The 21515-nt window shown below is 38.5% G+C and overlaps 1 protein-coding gene across 5 annotated transcripts in view; it reads left to right on the top strand.

The window, feature by feature from the left end:
* Nucleotides 1-7498: 7498 nt before the first annotated feature.
* Nucleotides 7499-21515, top strand: part of WWP1 (WW domain containing E3 ubiquitin protein ligase 1) — a 134866-nt gene continuing 120849 nt past the window's right edge. For 2 of the 5 annotated variants that reach the window (XM_045454573.1, XM_045454568.1), the window contains exon 1: nucleotides 7674-7897. The gene's annotated coding sequence lies outside the window, so the exon portion shown is untranslated. Of the gene's footprint in view, nucleotides 7898-21515 lie in introns of all 5 variants that reach the window. The other 3 variants (XM_045454570.1, XM_045454569.1, XM_045454571.1) reach the window with 3 other exon arrangements.

Genomic DNA, 21515 nt, shown 5'->3' with positions numbered 1-21515 from the left:
ATACTTTAAAAAAAAAGGTAAGATCCCAAAGAATAATGTACACTTTCACTTTCAGGAACTAGAAAAGAAAGAGGAAACAAACCCAAAATAAGTCTAAATATGGCAATAATACAGATGAAAGCTAAAGTAAATGAAACAGAAAATGGACAAATTAATGAAACCAAAGTTTCTGCTTTGAAGAGATGAGTCAAACTGGAGGACATTTATTAAACTGATGAAGTGAAAAAGACAGATAAGACATCACTATAATCCTACAAATATTAAAGAATAATAAGGGAATCTTATGGACAATTTTAGGCCAATAAATCAGACAACCTAAATGAAATAGAAAAACATTTTGAAAAACACAAATTGCCAAAACCAGCACAAGAAGATATGAAAAATTGAATTGTATTTTATCTACAAACAAAATTAAATTCATAATTTAAACTCTCACAAAAAGAAAACTCCTGCCCTAGATAGCTTCACTGGTAAAATCTTTCAAACATTTAAGAAATAAATAATAAACATCTTATACAACTTTTTAAAAACAATTTTTCAATGTTTATTTATTTTTGAGAGAGAGAGAGAGAGAGGGCATGGACAGGAGAGAGACAAAGAGAGAGGGAGACACAGAATCTGAAGCAGGCTCCAGGCTGTGAGCTGTCAGCACAGCTCAAACCCACAAACCATGAGATCATTACCTGAGCCAAAGTCAGATGCTTAACCAACTAAGCTACCCAGACACCCCTTATACAACTTCTTACAAAAGTAGATAAAGAGGTTACAGTTCCAAGCTTATTTTATTAGGCCAGCCTTACTGTGATAACAAACCCAGACAAAGACATTATAAACAAACAAACAAACAAAACTACACCAATATCCTTAATGAACTTAAGTTCTTTAAAATCTCTTAAAATTAGCAAATAGAACCTAGCAACATATAAGATGTCTAATACACCATGGTAAAAAATGGTTTATTTCAAGAATGTAAGGTTTGTTTAACATTTGAAAATCAATCAGTTTAACCCACTGTATCAGGATGAGTTCAAATCAAGATGAACCCATCAAAAGCTCATCTCAATGGATGCTCCCTCCTAAAGCATTTGACAAAATTTAACATTCACTCATGATAAGAACTCTCAGCAAACTAGGAAAGAAGGGAACTTCCTCAACCTGGTAAAGGGCACACACGAAAAAAAAAAAAATGTATGTATAACATATTACTTAATGGTAAAACTCTGAATAATTTCCTTAAAATCAGGAGCAAGGCAAGGATGTCCTTTCTTACCACTTCTGTTCAGCACTGTCCTGGATGTGTTAGTGCAATAAAGCAAGAAAAGGAAATAAAAGCATATAGAATGAAAAGGGAAAAAATAAAAGTCTTTATTTGCAAAGGCATGAATGTGTACATGAAAACTCTCAAGAAATCTGTAAAGTATTAGTAGAACCAATAAATTCATTAGCAAAAGTTTCACAGTACAAGGCCAATATTCAAATCAATTTAAAAATACTATCAATGAGCCATTAGAAAATGAAATTTAAAACATCATTTATAATAGCATCAAAAGCATGAAATATTTAAGGATAAGTATATGGATTACCAATACTATATGAAATACAAAATATTGCTAACAGAATTTACAGGCTATCTAAATAAACTGAAATCTATGCCTGGGATTGGAGGATGAAATACTACCAACAGGTCAATCTTCCTAAATTGATCTACATACTCACTATTCCAAGCAAACCCCTGTAGGTATGTCCTAAAAAAAAATAAAAATTAATGAGTTACTTCTCAGATTTATATGGAGATGCAAACAATCTGGAAGAGTCAAACTTATTGTGAGAAAAAAGAACAAACTCAGAATATTTATGTTGCTGATTTTCAAGTCTTTCTAAAGTTACAGTGATCAGTATAGTGTCATACTTTCATAAAGATAGACATATAGTTAAATGAAACAGAATAGGAGTCCTGAAATAGACATTGAGTTTTTACTAAAGTTGCCAAAGTAATTCAATGGGGGAAAGAATTGTCTTTTCAACAAATGGTGTTGAAACAACTGCATATATTTGGGAAAAATTAACATTGACTCTTTCCTCACAACATATCCAAAAATTAATCATAAATGTATTATAGATCAAAATATGAAAGCTAAAAGTATAAAATTTAAGAAGAAAGCATACTAAAAATCTTCATTATCCTAGAGTAGGTAAAATTTCTAAAATATGTCATAGAAAGTGTAAGTCACAAAACAAACAATTGATAAATTGAACTTCATCAAAAACTGTTCTTTAAAAGACATTGTTAAAAAATTAAAATGCAAGTTTGTCTGTTGTGTGAAAAAATTCTTCAAGACATAGTGGTTGTAAACAAAAATAAACATTCATTAATCTCTCACAGTTTTTGTAGATCAAAAATTTGTGACTTGTGTGGCTGACCATATTGCAGTCATCTTAAAGTTTGTCAGAGGCTGGAGGATCCACTTCTAAGGTACCACCCATGGCTGGCAAGTTGCTGTTACCTGTTTATCGACAGGTCTCAGTTCCACTCTATATGGGTTTTTCTAAAGACTGAGTTTCTCTAGAACAAGCACTATACGAGGGCAAGATGGATGCTGCAATCTCTTTTATAACCTAGCCTCAGATGTCACATACCATCATTTCGACAATTTCCTCTTGGTCACACAGGTCAGCTATATAGGGGAAGGGACTCTATAAGAGTGTTGATACAGGGAGGCCGGGATCAATGGGGTCCATCTTGGATGGGCATATAGTTTACAGATGTCTATATATATGGTTTGACCACCACAGTAAGCCACAATCTATGACAAAAGATTTTATACATATACATATCTCACAATCTAGAACATATATAGAATAGATAAAAACAATTTGAAATGGAGAAAAGATTTGAACAGACACTTCACAAAAGAAAATATACAAATGATCTATAAGCAAATGAAAAGATGCTCAACATCATTAGTTATCAGTGAAATATGAGAGAAAATACAATGACTCACCAATACACATCTACCAGAATGGCTAAGATCAGAAAGGACTGACATTACCAAGTGTTGGAGAGGAAACGGAACAACTGGAACATACCTTGCTGGTGAGAACGTAAAATAGTACAACCACTTGGAAAAGCAGGTTGGCAATTTCTTATAAGGTTAAATATAAACTTACCATACAGCTCAGCAATTCCACTCCTAGTCATTATTTACCCAAGAAAAATAAAAACATGTGTCAACACAAAGATTTTTAGCCACATATTCAAGGAATCTTTAGTCATAATAGCCAAACACTGGAAATAAACAAAATATCCATGGTAATAGAACAAAAATTTTAAAAATTTGGCAAATCTATAGAATAGAATAGTAGTGAACAGTAAAGTAGAAGAAACATTGCTACACACAACATGAATGAACCTCTAAAATATTTTGAACTAAAGAAGCCAGACACAAAAAAGTATATAGTGAATGATTCCATATATACCAAATCCTTGAAAAAGTAAAATTATTATCCAGTGATAGAAAGCAGATTGGTGGTTGTTAAGGATCAGGGATAAAATAAGGTGAAGCAGCACCCAAATGAGCAAAGGATATGAAGCAAACCCACCTCTTTCACAAGTACACATGAAAGACGGGAATTTTAAGGGGCAGGGAAAACAAGTTAGTGCAAGGTTTCTCACTTTGGGCACTATATTGTCATTTGTATGTGCGTGTGTATGTGTGTGTGTACTGTCTGGTGCGCCAAAAGGTATTTAGCAGTCTCTGGTCTCTCCCCACAAGATGCCAAAAAAATTTCTCACCCTATCCCCTCCACCAGTTGTGATAATCAAAAAGGTCTCATAACATTGCCAAATGAACCTGGGATGCAAAGTTGTCCCCACTTGAAAACCACTGGGTTAGTGTATTTGTTATCTATTGCTGTGTAACAAATTATCCCTCGAATTTGGTGCTTCAGAACAATAAGCATTTATTATCTCACAGTTACTATGGGTTGGGTATTTGAGAGTGACTTAGTTGGGGGATCTGACTCAACTTTTCTAATGAGGTTGAAATCAAGATGTTTGCATCATCTAAATGCCTGACTGCAGCTGGAGAAACTGCTTCCAAGATGATTTAATCACATGGAGATTGGCAGGAGGCTCAGATCCTTGCTGGGTTTTGGCAGGATATTCTATTCCTTGCTGTGTGGGCATCTGATAAGGTTACCTGACATGTCCTCACGACATGGTGATTGCCTTTCCCAGAGCAAGTGAACTGACAGGGAGTAGGGAGCAGTCATAATACCTTTTTAAGACCTACTCTTGGAACTACCTGTCACTTCTGCTGTATTGTATCCATTAGAAGCAAGTCACTGAGTACAACTCATATTCACTTGGAAGTTAATAAGTCTCTACTTTTTAAATTTTTTTTAATGTTTATTTTTTTGGGGGGGGGGTGGGCAGAGAGAGAGGGAGACACAGAATCCAAAGCAGGCTCCAGGTTCTGAGCTGTCAACACAGAGCCTGACGTGGGGCCTGAACTCACAAGCTGCAAGATCATGACCTGAGCTGAAGTTGGATGCTTAACTGACTGTGCTACCTAGGCGCCCCGAGTCTCTACTTTATAAAGGCAGGCATATCAATAAATTTGTGGGCATATTTTAAAATAATAATGGTTGGAGAAGGATTCTTTAACAAACAAGCTGGGGAAGATCACAGAGAAAATAAAAAATAGATCATCATTCCATAATACATCTGAAAGGATTAAATTATTTAATGAAAAAACTGAAATTATCAAACAAGTAGAAAAATATAAAGATAGATGAATGATATGATCTAAGGATGAGAAAGGACTTGTGAAGCAACAAATAATAGAACAAAACAAATATGGAAAAGGTCAATCGTTTTATCTGGGATCAATATCTGCATACATATAAGTTGCCTTTTTGTGAATACCCCAGTAAGAAAATGAACAATGGACTAACAGTAGGATACATATTTACACATATGAAAATATACTGTCATGACTTTGGCACAGTGAAGGACAATCATATACTCTCAAGCAGTGCTTTGGGAAAATTGATAACAATGTAACAACAGTAATTTATTGATTATGTGCCACAAAATTTTAGGTATTTAATTTGTAGCAATTCATTTGCTTTTTACTACATCACATAGCATTATACCAATTTTCTGGTTAAGGCACTGTCAGATGAAGGAATTTGGCCAAATCTCATAGTTTGTAGGTGGCAGCAAAATTGACTTATCCAATTGTCAGTAGGCATGGTGCCTCAGGATTGCCATACTTTAGGGGCCCATAAAAATGTTTTATATTCTTTTAAAATCAGAAAGGAAAAAAATGAATGGTTAGGTTGAATAAAATGTTTTAATGTATAATATTAATGTTATTAATATGTTTGTCATTATATCAATGTAGTTATGAATGTAATTTTTGATATTGCTTTGTGGAGGAAGAGGTCCACAAAGACCCATGGAAGTCTGAATGTGGCCTTCCTGGGTGGCAGAAATGCATTTTGATCCCAGGCAATGTGACACCTAAGCCTATGTTCTTTCTGGAAGGCAACTTGCCAATGTGTTTCAAAAGGGCTAAAAGTGTTCACACATCTGATTACTTTTAAGGGTTTAAACTAAGAGTAAGTAAGGACAAAGACAATGATTTATTTAAAAATTTTTTTTAATGTTTATTTTTGAAAGAGAGACAGAGCGTGAGTAGGGGAGGGCAGAAAGACAGGAGACACAGAATCTGAAGCAGGCTCCAGGCTCTGAGCTGTCAGCACAGAGCCCTATGTGGGGTTCAAACTCACGAACTGTGAGATTATGACCTGAGCTGAAGTTGGACACTTAATCAACTGAGCCACCCAGGTGCCCTAAAGACAATGATTTATAAAAAGATACTTATTTATATTCATTTGAAACCAAAGAAATGTTGAATAATGAAAAGCTGGTTCAATATTGGCTATCAATTTAGGGGCCTAGGTGACTGTTAGGAGCTTCTGAATGGAAGTAAACCAAGGGGAAACTAAGACTCAGGGGAGCTGAACATGAGAGAGTAGAGCAGGAAGTGGAAGGAGGTCTATAGGCATCCTGGAGATGGAGTGCAGACCTCTGCTGAGTATGTGTATGTAGTATCAGAGATTGCACTTGTAAGCATGTTCCTGAATTTATTTTTAAAGGGATTAGACAAGCAAAATGGTGAGGAAAAGGTTAGAAGAATCAGTACTCATTACAGCAGAGATCAGTGAACACAATCAGGAAACTCTGAAGATAGAGCTCTGAACCCCAAAGACAGAGGAACCAAGCATGCAAGAGTAAAGAGGCCTTGAAGATCATGTTAATCTTTCTCTTGAAAGCTCTGAAGAGCCAATGAAAGATTTTAAACAGTGAAGTGACATGTTCAGATGTATATTTCAGAATAATCATAGTGGATTATTGTACATAGTGGATTACTATACCCTGGTAGGAATTCAGTGTGTAGAAACTGATGGAATGGAGAGGAAGAGAATGTACATTCATTCAATCAAGAGTTATTCAATCCTACAATTGTTCATGGGGTGTTGATGTTGTTCTTGGTATACAATTCTTTTAAAAGCTTAATTAGGACGGAAGAAGAGAGTGAACTAGAAACAGGTTTTAAAGTCAAGGAAAAATTTACAACAGAAAATACTTAAAACATGATCATGCTGAGGGGGTCACAGAAAGGAGCAGACAGTAAAGAGGTTTGCTTTGGAGAGGAGCAGGGATACCCAGCTTTTTAGACAGAAGGAAAAGTAATAAGCTTTGGTGTGGATGTAGGCAATTTGTGGGGTTTGGGTGAGGAAATCAAGCAAAAATTGTAGAAACCCGTGCTCAAAGCCCTTTATTATTTCTTAAGTAGAAGACCAGGTCATTTGGTGAGTAATGTGGTCACCACTGACTTCTATTTGCAGGGTGGCCTTTCTTCTAAATGCAACACTGTACCAACATCACTCCTCCGGACTAGTTGATTCGTTTGTATAAATGGGAATAATAGACACTTTTCCATGGTATTGCTGTGTGAATTTGTTGCATTGACACACGCACTTGCTTAGTATTGATTTATCTTTGTACTCATACTGGAGTAGGGGGAGTGAATGTTTTGATTACTCATAAAAATAAAGTAAAAGTCTTCCAGTATGATCATCTAATCTGTTAAATGCAATATTTACTCTTGCAATGGGTTCTAAGTCAGATACTGAGGTCAAGGAGTATAATTGCTGTAAAGCATTCAACAAAAGAACGCCAGTGTCCCGAGGACTTAACTTGAGGTCATTCACGGGTTCTGCCCTGAACCAGAAAGTCAGGTCAGCAGCACCTACCTCTAGTTTAGAACAGGCTCTTCCCAAATCTCAGCGGCAGCCCCGCCCCTTCCACAGGTTCGGGCCCCGCCCCCCTCTCCCATTGGCTGGCCCTCTACCTCTTCTCGACCGCTCCAAAGACCCGGAGGAGCGGAGTTTTCCAAAAGCATCATCAGGGCGCCCTCGCTGCGCATGCTCGCGGGAAGCCGGATTCCGCGTCCGGAGTTGGAGGTTTTAGGCGGCCGCGGCGCAGCGCGCTGTGCGGGGCCGGCGGGGAGGCGCGCGCTCGCGGCGCGGCGCCGGCGACGCGAGCACGCGGCGCGCTCTTGAGGAGGGAGGTGTGGGGTCCGCTGGGGGTGGCGCGTGGCCGGGGTGGGGGTGGGGGGAGGGTCGGGTGTCGGCGAGCGGGTTCCCAGTGGCTGCAGGCGGCCTGGGCTGCCGGGGCCGACGCCTGGGTGGCTGTTGCCGCCGCCGCCGCCGCGCCTGCTGCGAGATGGCGATCTTGGGTGCGGAAGGGTGAGGGCGCCCGCCGCTGGAGGAGGCGCCGCTGCTTTGGCCGCCCGACCGCCGGGAGCCGACAGCTTCGCGCCGGGTAAGGACGCTTCGGCAAGGGACTGGGGGTGCGGGCAGGGCGGGGGCGCGGGCCCAGAGCCTTCTCGGCGGTGCCGGTAGCCCGGCACTGGTAGCCCCGGGGCGGGACCCTCTGAGGGGCCGTCGGGGACGGTCCGCGCCGCCCTGGCTGCCTTCTCCAGCCCAGGGGCCGGGAGTTTTCTGGGGTGGGGTCACGGGTCTTGCCCCGAGTTGGCCTTGGCACAGGCCCGAGCTAATGATACTGGAGCGAAGTGTTTCCGTGACTCTGCAGCCGCGCTTCTCAAGCTTCCTTAGCCTTCTCAGCGTTCTACCTTCTTTATCTTTGCTTAACACCTCTCCGAAAAACACCAGTGTATGGACTTACTGCCCGTGCCCTGACTTTCACCGCAATTCTGCCGTCCCAAACCAAGGACTCCCAGGCTTCGAACGTCTTTTAATGACGTGTTTTGTTTTGTTTTGTTTTTTTAAATCACTCCGGCTTCTTCACTGACTCTGCAGTACCCCCCCCCCAACACAACCCCCACCTCCACCTTTGTGACCCGGTAGATCCCAGTGACCTTGCAGTTTTTAGTAGTCCTTATCTGTGACTTGGACCGTCTTTCATCTTTAATTTTTTTTTTTTTTAATTTTGTAGTTTGCCCATTGCTTTTACAGCCCTTAAATGATCAGTCTTCTCTTTACTCCATCGTTTGGAGTTGAGCGTCCAATGCTCCCATAATTATATGAAACCTTCCTTACCAAAGACAAGTATCTATTATTTTGACATTTTTACTTTCCAGGTTAAAATATTTTCCAGGGGCTTGATATGGCTTTCTTTTTCTGCTTGGCAAGTTTTTATCTTTTTGTGTAGGCTAATGTGCAAGAAGATTTGAGTTTCTGCTTTAAAAAGCTATTGGTAATAGTGGAAAAGAATAATGTACAAAGTTATCTTTTATCCCCCTTTGGTTTTTTACCTGTTTTTTTTTTTACCAGGTTTTTTACCTGAAGTGCCTGGTGTGCAGTGTTTGCGGATTTCTGTAAGAATTCATCCTGATGTATAAATCCACTTTACCTGTCTAAGTCTCTGTATTATACAAGCAAAATGCACCTTTTAAAAAACAAAAGGCATTCTTTTATTTGTGACTTGTTTTTAGCCATTAAGTAGGTACGTAGCTGTGATTGGAAATTATCACTTTTCGTAAATAGTTAATATATTTTTTAAGTGAAACCTTAGTGACCAAGTGTTGGGAGCTACTCAAATTGAGAAGTGTAAAGTATGTGGAATAGTTACTTGATATGTAGCTTATTAATGTTTTCAAGTAGTCCTTTCTGTAAAATGCAAAACTGTTTATAAGACATCCAACACCAGAACTTAAAAAAGGTTATGTTTTTTGGAAGCCTGGTGTGATAAAGGATGTCGCAAGTAAGTTCTCTGCCTGCAAAGAGATAGTAATTTTTGCTGTTTACCCCATGATGGCTGAAATTTCTTTTACTTCCTTGCATCTACTGCATGACTGTGTGAGGTATTTGGGGGAACGTAAAGGTGCGAATTATAGCAGTTTCTGCCTTCACAGACTAGTTAGGCAGGTAGGACTATACACAAATGCTCCATTTGTCTTTTAATACGTAGCTAAATTTCATATGGAATTCAGATGGGGAGCGGGTAGAGCTCACATCATATTTAGCAAGGTGGGGTGAGAGGTGTTAATTCATAGAGCCTTCAGGCTTCCGAAGTCTTTGTTTTGAAGGATGATTATGACTTTTGATAAGCTGAGAAAGGTAATCCAAGCAGAGAGAAGGGACTGAGAGAAAAGAGCACAGAGTTCATATATTTGCGGAGAGGCAAGTAATTCTATTTGGATGGAACATAAAGTATTTGTGCTAATGTAAAGGGTGATAAAAATTGAAGTAAAAGTTTGAACCAGTTTATGATTGCTTTTAATGCAAGGCTAAGGACCTTGGATTTAGTAGGCATTGGGGGTTTAACAGATGATTTTTGAGTTGCGAATGAAATGATTAAACTTTTGTTTTTAGAGGATGAATTTGGCAGCAGTGTGTAGTGTGAATTGAAGTAGATATCTGGAGGGAGAAAGACCTCTTGATTGCTGTGGTCATAAATAATAGGGGTATGAACTATGGCTGTCATAATAGTAATGGAAAGGAGGAAGGAAGTTGAATGGACAGAATTTGATAATGAGAGAGAAATGAAGAAAGTAAAAATAACTAAGATTCTGATCTAGGTTGGGAAAATACCATTTTGAGCAACATCTTTGGAAGCTTTATCTTTGGCAAACGTATGTTACTTTACAGCAGTTCTCAACCTTTTGATAATTACTAATCCTTGGTTAAACTAAAAAAATCTGGCCTGGAAAACTTCCATATGCACCTGTGCTTTGTGAATGTAAATTTTATTTATTTATTTTTTTAAATTATTTATTTTTTTTAACATTTATTTATTTTTGAGACAGAGAGAGAACATGAACAGGGGAGGGTCAGAGAAAGAGGGAGACACAGAATCTGAAACAGGCTCCAGGCTCCGAGCTGTCAGCACAGAGCCCGACGCAGGGCTCGAACCCACAGACCACGAGATCATGACCTGAGCCGAAGTCGGACGCTTAACCGACTGAGCCACTCAGGTGCCCCTGTGAATGTAATTTTATTTTTTTTTTTTTTTAAATTTTTTTTTTTTTTCAACGTTTATTCATTTTTGGGACAGAGAGAGACAGAGCATGAACGGGGGAGGGGCAGAGAGAGAGGGAGACACAGAATCGGAAACAGGCTCCAGGCTCTGAGCCATCAGCCCAGAGCCTGACGCGGGGCTCGAACCCACGGACCGCGAGATCGTGACCTGGCTGAAGTCGGACGCTTAACCGACTGCGCCACCCAGGCGCCCCTGTGAATGTAATTTTAGAGAAGTCCATGAACCTGAACTCACCTGAGGCTTATCCATGGAACCTGTGGGTCAGTGGGTTGGGCTAGGAGCAACTCTCAGAATTAACTGCGGCTTTTAAAACCATTGAATCTTCAAGTTCTTTCATTTACTGATAACCCTTACTATAGAGACTTACGTCATATACACTTATGTATATATCTCTTTACATTTGTGTTGTGGTTTATGGCTTACAAAGAATTTTGACTATGCTGTGTTATTTGCTATTATGTAACGACAAATTAACCCAAGGGGTTAAATGATTTGCCCTGTGTTTCAGTTAGTATAAAGTGGAATCAGCAGCTGATTGACACTGATGGTTTTCTTTCTTGTTAGATGTATGATTTAGCATTAGTTGCATATAGTTACTGCCTTTAAGTGACCTCATCAGTAAGACTAAATGATCCTGGAGGTTCCTTCTGGTGTTTAACCTTCTGTGATTCTTGGGTCTTTGATTTTCATTGAACTAACTGTACCCTTCTTGTTTTCCATGTGCAGGAGAGCTAGTGAGACAGAATGAATGGGGTGTATGGAGAGCAGCAGAGAGCAATATCAGACCAGTCATTTACTTTTTAATTTCCTTTGTATCTCAGTTTGGGTTTGTGGGTAGGGGAAGGTAAATGAAATAAGAAACCTTAAGAACTTTTATCTTTATTCTATCTTCTGTATTCAGGTATGCCTTACTTAAGAATACTCATTTTACTTCATTCATGAAGCCTTATCAAGTGAAAATAGAAACTTTATAAAAGAAGTGTGGGGTCCTAATCAGTGCATTTTTTCATTTGATTAAGTTGCTAACTCTTCCTAGTATGGTTAAAGCATAATTTGATTAGTAAATAATTGACTTTTCTCCACCTATAAGATTATCTTCCTGGAAGGGAACCTGAACAAGTTATTATTTAGTGTCTTGCATAGCTCTAGAAACTTTGATTCCATAAATATTAGAAAGACTGGGGTCTTTTTTTACCATTTCTATAAAAATATGATGTAATAACAAGTAGTGGAAAAAATAAATTGGCCTTTTTAGTGGTGTTGAAGGAAGTAGTTGCTAATACTTAATGGAGGAAAAATGTCTAGCAAAAGCACATACATAGATGATTTTTCTTCTCTGCTGGCATTAAGAAGAGTATCATATCTTACGTTTGTATAGCATTTGACATTTTTCCATAATGGCTATATAGACTATCATTTGATTCTCATGACAGCTGAGCAGTAGATGTGTCAGGAGATAATTATTGCTTTTTAGATGAATACATTGATGCTCAAAGAAGTTAAAACATTTTTTCAAGTGTATGACTTGTAGGTAGCTAAAATTAGAACTAGAGCTAAAACTCATATTTTTGTTCCTAGGTCAGCAATTTTTTTTTTTTTTTTTGCACTAACTCTTCATCTACAATGAAAATTTAGCTGAAGGCTATATGTGAGGAGTTAGAATTTATCTGTTTGGAATCTGTGTTAAACTTTTGTACTATGTACATGTGAACTTGTCTACTTCCTTTGTGTTAAAATGGTAACCTCATAGCAGTGGCTGTTGTTGGGTAATTTTTTTTTTTTTTTTTTTTTAACGTTTATTTATTTTTGGGACAGAGAGAGACAGAGCATGAACGGGGGAGGGGCAGAGAGAGAGGGAGACACAGAATCGGAAACAGGCTCCAGGCTCCGAGCCGCCAGCCCAGAGCCCCACGCGGGGCTCAAACTCACGGACCGCGAGATCGTGACCTGGCTGAAGTCGGATGCCTAACCGACTGCGCCACCCAGGCGCCCCTGTTGTTGGGTAATTTTGAAATTTGTAAGTATTCATCACAAAATAGTTAGCCTGTCAAGAAAAGAGCTAAAGTTGATTTTTTTTTTCTGAAAAAGTACATTGGTGAAATATAAATATTAATTTCTTTCTGAAAATTTGATTTTTTCTCTTTCTTTTTTTGTTTTTTGTTTTTTGTTTTTTTTGTTTTTTGTTTTTTTTGAGAGAGGGCGCAAATGAGTGAGGGGCAGAGAGAGAGAAAATCCCAAGACTGGCAGAGAGAGAGAAGCAGGGCTCACCTGAAGTGGGGCTTGAGCTAACCTGATGTGGGGCTCGAACACATGAACCACAAGATCATGAACTGCAGACCATGACCTGAGCTGAAGTCACATGCTTAGCCAGCTGAGCTACCCAGGTGCCCCTGAAAATTTGATTTTAATTCAGCTGTTTTTACAGATGAAGTTTGTTCTTCCTTTATGAAAGCCCGGTTTCTGAAAATTTGTATTTTTGGAGCATATAAATCAAGACGTGATTTCCAAAAGTGTGATGATGTTTCGTGATTTTTACTATTACATAAAAAGCTTTATCATTAAAAAAAGATTTGCCATTAAAGCTCTTGTATACACTTCAGATTCACATGATTAAGCAACTTTTGGAATATATTATGTGAAACCATATGCCAGATAATTCCTAAGTTAGAAGGAAAACTAACATTTGTCTTGACATTCCCTAAATCTATTGTTTATTCATAATACAGCCTATTATGTAACTATTACATGCCATGTATTGTGCTGAGTGCTGGGGTACAGTGCTGAGAGGAAAAACATGAAGCCTGTACTCTTGGAACTCAGAGTTTAGTAGACTCACTAACATTAAGAAGGGCATAAGACTTTATCTTACGCGGTTGCGTGGATGTTTGGGACTATAATTAATTTCATCTCTCTCCTTTTCTCTGAGTTTTGAACAAATTAGGTAAAAACACAAGGAACCAGGGGCTTCTGGGTGGCTCAGTCGGTTGAGTGTCTGACTTTGGCTCAGGTCATGATATCACGGCTCGTAAGTTCGAGCCCCATATCAGGCTCTGTGCTGACAGCTCAGAGCCTGTAGCCTGCTTCATATTCTGGGTCTCTCTCTCTCTCTCTCTCTGCCCCTCTCCCACTCATGCTGTCTCTCTCTGTCTCTCAAAAATAAATAAACAGTAAAAAAAAAAAATAAATAAAAAAAACACAAGGAACCAGGTAAACATCGTTTTGGTCATTTATTGCTGTGTGACAATCCTAAAAGTAAGTGACTTAAAACAACCACCTTTTTTTTTTTTTTAATTTTTTTTTTTAATGTTTTATTTATTTTTGAGACAGAGACAGAGCATGAGCAGGAGAGGGGCTGAGAGAGAGGGAGACAAAGAATCCAAAGCAGGCTCTAGGCTCTGAGCTGTCAGCACAGAGCCCGACGCGGGGCTCGAACTCACAAACCGCGAGATCATGACCTGACCTGAAATCGGATGCTCAATGGACTGAGCCACCCAGGTGCCCCAGAACAACCATCTTATTTGCTTACCGTTTTACTATCCTGCACTGGACTTACTTGAGGATTTTGAGTTTTGCTGATGGCTACTCTAAAGGCTGCATTCAGCTGGCAGTTCAGCTGGGAGCTGGTCTTCTCTCTTTTTTTCTCTTACTCTCTTTTTCTTCATGTTTCTCATAGTGTCACCCCCCCCCCCCACGGCCTTTCCAGCAGTTTTGCTGGCCTTACATGGTGGCTTAGGACTCACAACAAGTGCAAAAGAAGAAGCAACCAGGCCTTCTTAAGGCATAGGCTTGAGATGAGCATAGCATCATTTCTGCCACCTCTGTTGATTAAAGCAATTCACGGGTCCATCCCAGATTCAAGGGAAAGAGATGAGACAAGTATGTGAATCCCAGGATTGTACCAGACAGCTGTATTACACCAAAATGGGGCTTCTGGAAAACTGTTTATGAAACTGAGACTTAGGCTGCCTAGTACTTTCAGTACTAGGCCTGTCAGTGGGAAAATGGAGTCTGAAATGCAAAAACAATAGCATATTTGGCTTATTATACAAATGGAAATAGCTGGCAATATCCCTGGGTAGAAAAGAAAATTTTGGAACTCTGGGGTTTCACCCATAATGGGGCAGAATTGACTTGCTCTACTTGAGGGCAGTGGTGTCTAAAAAAGTGCAGAACCCAGAGCCCAGGCTGCTCCGAAGCAGTGATTTACCCAAGTCTCCCAAATTGGATGAGACAAATGTCCCAGTCAGCACACTGTGCAGAGTGGGCTATGGTGGGCAGAGAGCCCTCCTCTTAGCCCTTGTGATTAGATGTGAGGCTTAACGGTAGCAGAGCTCCTTGGTGAGTCACTCTGGCCTTGACAAACCTTGAGCAACCTGGTGCCTCACAAATACTATTTTCTGTTTGCAGTGTCTTGGGGAAAGGTTAGGATAAGCCACTCTTCCTTGGAGAGGAGTTGTTACAGTGGAGAGTATACACTTATAGAGACTGGGATGGGACTTTTCTCTCATTCGGGAATGGTAAGACAGAAAGTAATGCTTTATCCTTTCTAGGAACAAGTAGACTCTGAGTGCTTAGCTGGGTTTTTCCTCACTTTATCTTCATTGCTTTATCAGTTTATCTTAGTCTCAGTGGTATTTTCTTTTTTTTATAGTTCACGTTATCTACTGTATAACGTTATGGCTAACAGTGGGATGAAGAAGATGAATGTTACATTATTATTACAGTATAGTTTCTGGATGGAATAATGAATCAATGTATTTCATTTAAAGAATTTAGGTAGATTCGAAGCATTTCATGTATACTGAGAAATGAACTCCTGCATCCTAGTGTAAATAAATCTCTGCAAATTTCTGAAAATATTATGTTGGCTGTTGTGGGGAGGAGTTTGGTAATTGAATGTACTGAGAAACAATTTATATAAATAGGAAAGGGTAGAGCACAAAGAAGGGAACAGATAGAATTACCTTAAGGTGTTCAGAAATGTACTAGCATTAACAGAATTGTAGGTGTGATAGCTTTTTTATTTAACTAATGAAAAAAGTTCTTTTGATAGCTGTTTAGTATACCCATAATTATGATTAAATAGGGTGGGTGGAAGCAAACTGTTGAGTCCTGACTTGAAGTAGGATACTCCAGTCATATGTTAACCCCAGCTTGCCAAGTTGTACTATTTTTTGTGCTTAGTGTGGGAAGGAGAATTAGTTAAATGAACTTGCTCTGTATAAAGTAGGACATACTTTACCAAAGTAATAAACTAGATCGTGGCACTTCTAAAGTTTAAGAATTAAAGGCATTTTGGCGTGTGTGTTAAGAACTGTAGCTTTAAAGTCAGGTGTAACTGACTTCTGTCAATGCTTTTTAATAGCATTGTTGCTTCAGTTTCTTCTGTAAAATGTCGTGAATATTTTTGTTACTGGATTTTTGTAAGGATTAATTGAGATAATGTTTGTAAAGCTGAAGGCTGGTCCCTGAGACATAAGCAGCTCTTAAGTCATTTTTATTGCTCTTCACAATTACTAATAAGCAAAATTCAAACAATCCACTTTTCTGTGAACCACTCATTTCAACTCAAAGATAGTTTAGGGTTAGTTTTGGCATGAGCAGAGCAGTATGTCTGATCTTACCTTTTAACTTAAAAAAATAAGTTGCTAAAAGGTTAAGAATGAATCTGAGAAGGACACTGACTCAACATGGCTGGCAGTTTCTCAGTGGTGATGGTTTGGCTGCACAGTTTGGGAGCAAGAAATTGTTAATACCATCAATAGATGAATTACAGTATAGAACAGTGTTTATCGGTGCGCAGCCCCTTCATCAGAGTCATCTGGGGTATTTGTTAAACAAGATGTCTGAATACTTTTTGAGAACTATGGTATGGTCCTTGACAGTGGAGTTCAAGAATCTTCATTATTAACAAATATCTCAGATGATTTTATACATATTAGTTTGAGAACTGCTGGTAGAGACTGAATCAGTAATTTGGGGGTTCTAGTGTTCTCAGAGACTGTTTTTAAAGCTATAGTGTTCAGTAAACACATGTATAATGTAAACAGAGAGCTTACCATCTGAACCTTTCAGATGTTTAAAGAGGCTTAAGATAATTGCCAATGACTTGATCCAAACAAACTATAGAAACCTGATACAGGGTGATTATGTAAGTAGTAGGCAGGAGAAGTACCCATGCAAGAAGCATCCATTAGGCTTTCTTGTTCAAAAAAACTTCCCCATGCTTCTACAAAAGAAGATACTCTTTTGAGTAAAGGTATTTCTTCTTGGGATGCCTGGGTAGCTCAGTCAGTTAAGAGTCTGACTCTTGATTTCAGCTCAGGTCATGATCTCATGGTTCTTGAGTTCAAGTCCTGCACTGGGCTCTATGCTGATGGTGCAGAGCCTGCTTGGCATTCTGTCTCTCCTTCTCTCTGCCTCTCACCTGCTTGTGCGTTCGCTCACTTGCTCTCTCTCTCTCCCTCCCTCCCTCTCAAAATAAATAAACTTAGAGATATTTCTTCTATAAAAATGCCTATGGAAACAGTTAAGTTAGATATTGTAATTTTCAGTCTGATTGCTTTTCATTTAGCGAAAATAACTCAAAATAGAGAGATTGAAGTATGCCTACTTTAGAATTTGGTCATTTGGGTAGAAAGTAGGTTGGATGAAGACCATAATCTATAATCTGTCTCTTGTGGGGAAAGCCATTGCTTAGCTTAAGGGTGTTGACTTGGGAAAAATGTTGTGAGAAAAGATTTAATTTTAAATCGTCAAGAAAAAAAAGTTGATGCTTATTTTCTCTAACTTTTGTTTAAGGCAGTGGTTTGAGACAGCCTGGGTCTATGTCACTTAAACCTTCCTCAGTCCTGTGACCATATCTGATAATGGAAGAGCAGATCTTTAAGTTTGGGCTATTCCTGGAAAAACTTAACCTATGTTTATATTAACCGTATTTTTATTGTGTTAGTGCATTTTGTGGTAAAAAAAAAAAAAAAAAAAAAAAAAAACATGCCAGACCCATGATTCTTTCTAAATTTGAGTGGAAAGGATTAGTTGGCATTTGTTTGAGGAACATACTGTTTTTGTGTTTGATTTCACTGACTTTGTGGCCAGTGCTTTGGGGAGAAAAACAACAATAAACTCATTTCTTGTCCTATGAGCTGTGAAATAATATTGTCAATATTTACATGTGAATACCCAGGATGGAAAATGTACATTATACTCCAGAATTTCATTGTTCTAAGTTAAAAGTTTTGGTAATTATAACTTGTTTAAACTTTTGTGTGATTTAATTTTCCTTTAAAGTGTTAGCTATTTAATTGGTTAGGCCTTAAAGTAAGACAAACTTAGATTTGAATTTTCCAAATTCTTTTTTTTTTTTAAGTTTATTTATTTTGAGAGAGGGCACAAGCAGGTGAGGGGCAGAGAAGGAGAGACAGAATGCCAAGCAGGCTCTGTGCCATCAGCGCAGAGCTTGATGAGGGACTTGAACTCAAGAACTGTGAGATCATGACCTGAACCGAGATCTAGGGTCCTATGCTTAACCAAGTGAGCCACCCAGGTGCCTCCCCTCTTTTTTTTTTTTTTTTTATTTTTATTTTATTTATTTTGAGAGAGAGCTTGTGGTGAAGGGACAGAGAGGGAAAGAGAACCTCCAGTGTAGAGCTGACAAAGGGCTCGATTCCATAACCGACCCTGGGATCCAGGACCTGAGCTGAAATCAAGAAGAGTCAGATGCTTAACTCGAGGTTGTTATTGGCTAAGTGATCTTGGTCAAATTAACCTTGGATTAAGCCCTCATATTATCATATGTAAACTAGGTATTCATATGTAAAGTAGTAGTAATAATACGTAGTTCATAGTTTTCTTGTGTGACTTAAAACTGGCACTTAGAAACAAGTAAATAGGATGGGTTCATAATACCTTGTTGATGACAGATAGGTTTCAGAATTTATATTTAATTTAGAATGGTAATGGACTCCATACACTATGTTAGGTAAAACCCCAGTGAAATATAGGGTAGTAGCCTCTACTTTCTTCAGCAGTGTTTAAGTATGGATAAAATAATGAATGACCACACATCCAGTCAGATTGTGCTATTAAATGAGTCCAAGTCAGTTTAGTTTTTGACACCAAATGAGTTATGAATAGCTTTATGATTTTATAGTTTTCTGGGTTTTAGATTTGTGGATAAAGGACTGTGTCCCTGTATTTCTACTGTATTTTATTTTATTTTATTTTTTTTTTTTCAACGTTTTTTTTATTTATTTTTGGGACAGAGAGAGACAGAGCATGAACGGGGGAGGGGCAGAGAGAGAGGGAGACACAGAATCGGAAACAGGCTCCAGGCTCTGAGCCATCAGCCCAGAGCCTGACGCGGGGCTCGAACTCACGGACCGCGAGACCGTGACCTGGCTGAAGTCGGACGCTTAACCGACGGCGCCACCCAGGCGCCCCTCTACTGTATTTTAAACATGAGAAGACTTACATTATTCTAAGAGTAAAGTTTTAGCTGTTTAGTTGATTTTCTCATTTTGGAAAGTTTCTGTGTATTTTAGATTCTGATATTTTTCTCTAAGAGTGAGAATATCTGATGGAAGTTTATACTTAGCAGCCTGCTTTAAAATTCTTAGGAAGAGTAATAGTAAATTAACATTGTGTGTCAGTTACTTGAGTAGCTTTAGAAATCCTGAAATTGTGTATTTATAACAAAAATTTACCATTATTTCTCTTGAGTGGTTACATGTAATTTTGATCTTTACTGCAGATTCAGGGGGTTTTGCTGTGTATCATTTTGCAGCATGGCCATGTGACTGAAATGCCTTTCTTATCCTCTTATCCTCTACTGTTGTGGAAGTATGGTAGAACAGTATTGGAGTTTCTCTGCCTCAGAATCTTGAGAATATGACCAGAGTGGTGGTGGTGAAGGAATAGGGTTAGGAAATAAATACTCATTGCACATCCTCTGTATTCCAGATTCTAGAAACAGTTCTCATTTCCTAGAGTTGATGTTAATTAATACTTCCTTTTTCCTTCTTAAAACCATGTTAGTATCCTCATTTTACAGATGAGAAAACTGAAACTCAGAGGGGTTAATTATATACAAATAGAGTTGAAGTTTGACCTTAGGTGTGTCCTACTCTATAAGTAGTTCTTTATATTACATTACCTCAGTGTGCTCTTCTTACACTGGAAATTGGCACTTTGGAATTGAAGCATTAGCACATTTCCATGGCTACTTAAATGCTAGTAAATTAGCATCTTTAATGTATTAAGAAGAATCAGGAACCGTTTTGGTGTGAACTTAACTTTGGGTCATGATATCTTATCAGTGCAATGCAGAAGAGCACTAACCTCATCAGCAGGCCTGGGTTGGGACTGCCATTAAGAAGCTTTGTGTCCCTGAGTAAGTCTGTTAAATCACCTCTCAGCTTTAGCTCTAAACTTTCATGAGATGTAGCAGATACTGTATATTTGAAGAATATCAAACGTTAAAAAATTTTGGATTCAAAGGAAAAAAGTCTGGAAATCAAGTATTATACTATTAAAATACAGTGCTTTGAAACAATCAACCAATTATTTCTGGAAATCTTTTTGTCATTTTGAAATATGAGATTGTACATAATATAATTACATTAAGTTTGATCCTTGCAAAAGTAGGAATGTTATGTTGCCCTGGATGTTTTTCCCAGAATACATGGAAGTGATTTATTAACCGTGATTCCACAGTTTACCTCTTTCATTGTTAGCATGTTTACGCTTTACACGTTATCTTTTTTAGATTACTTGTTCTTTTTCAGTTTTTAGGAAAAGCATTTTTTAATGACTAGCTTAAAAGCCCCAGAAACCACCTACTTGAAGTTGCTTAATCTTTAAGTGATAAAATAAGAGAATAGTACTGTCAGGTTGATATAGCAAAATGCTCAGTTTAAGGCATGGGTTTAGCTCAGCATTTTTTTTTTTTAAGGTTTTATTTTTGAGAGAGAGAGAGAGGGAGATGGTGGGGGCAGGGGGAACAGAGAGAGAGGGAGACACAGAATCTGAAGCAGGCTCTATCCAGGCTCTGAGCTGTCAACACAGAGCCAGATGCAGGACTCCATTTCACAAACTGTGAGATCATGACTTGAGCCGAAGTTGGATGCTTAACCAATTGAGCCACCCAGGCACCCCAACATTCTTTTTTTCTTTAGTTTATTTATTTTGAGAAAGATACAGGGATCAAGCTGGGGAGGAGCAGCGAGAGGAGACAGAATCCCAAGCAGGCCTCGCTGTCAGTGCAGATCACTGTGAGATCATGACCTGTGCCGAAATCAAGAGTTGGATGCTTAGCCAGCTGAGCTACCCAGGTGCCCCGGCATTTTGTTTTTTTATATTCTGTTTTTGTAGTGAAACGTAGTAAAAAGAACATTGATTTTGAGCCCAAGAGATCAGAGTTCAAAATCCTGACTTTCACTAGTCTTATGGCCCTGGGCAATAAATTCTTAAAGCCTAATTTTCTTCATTTGTCAGTAGGAATAATTAATGACTCTGAAGGATAATTGAAAACATTAGAGATAGTTTTTTGTTTTTTTTTGTTTGTTTGTTTGTTTTGTTATGTGACTGACAAATAATAGGAGTCCAATAAACGGTCACTGTTATTCTTACTGGTTTTGAAGTCAGAGACCTGATTCAGATCCCAGGTTTAAAACTGGCTGTGTTTCTGTGTCACTTAGACACCCCATGTAAGTGCACATCGTCCCAGGTAGTTACACTGTATCATCTTAGACTTACACTTAGGAAGTATTTACTCAGCTCTTTTTATTCCTGTAAGTTGATGATGTAAGTTTGGAACTCAAGTTTTAAGATGCTCTTTGTTACTTAAATTTTATTTTCTTAATTAATGTAATCCAGCACACGAGTGGGAAATTTGTTTTCTACTGATATTCAGTAAGATGGGGAAAAAATTATCAAATAC

The sequence above is a fragment of the Leopardus geoffroyi genome, chromosome C3 (assembly GCF_018350155.1).
Source record: "Leopardus geoffroyi isolate Oge1 chromosome C3, O.geoffroyi_Oge1_pat1.0, whole genome shotgun sequence".
NCBI classification, from domain to species: domain Eukaryota; kingdom Metazoa; phylum Chordata; class Mammalia; order Carnivora; family Felidae; genus Leopardus; species Leopardus geoffroyi.
Note: the sequence above shows the minus strand (reverse complement) of the source record. Positions and strands in the feature narration are given on the sequence as shown.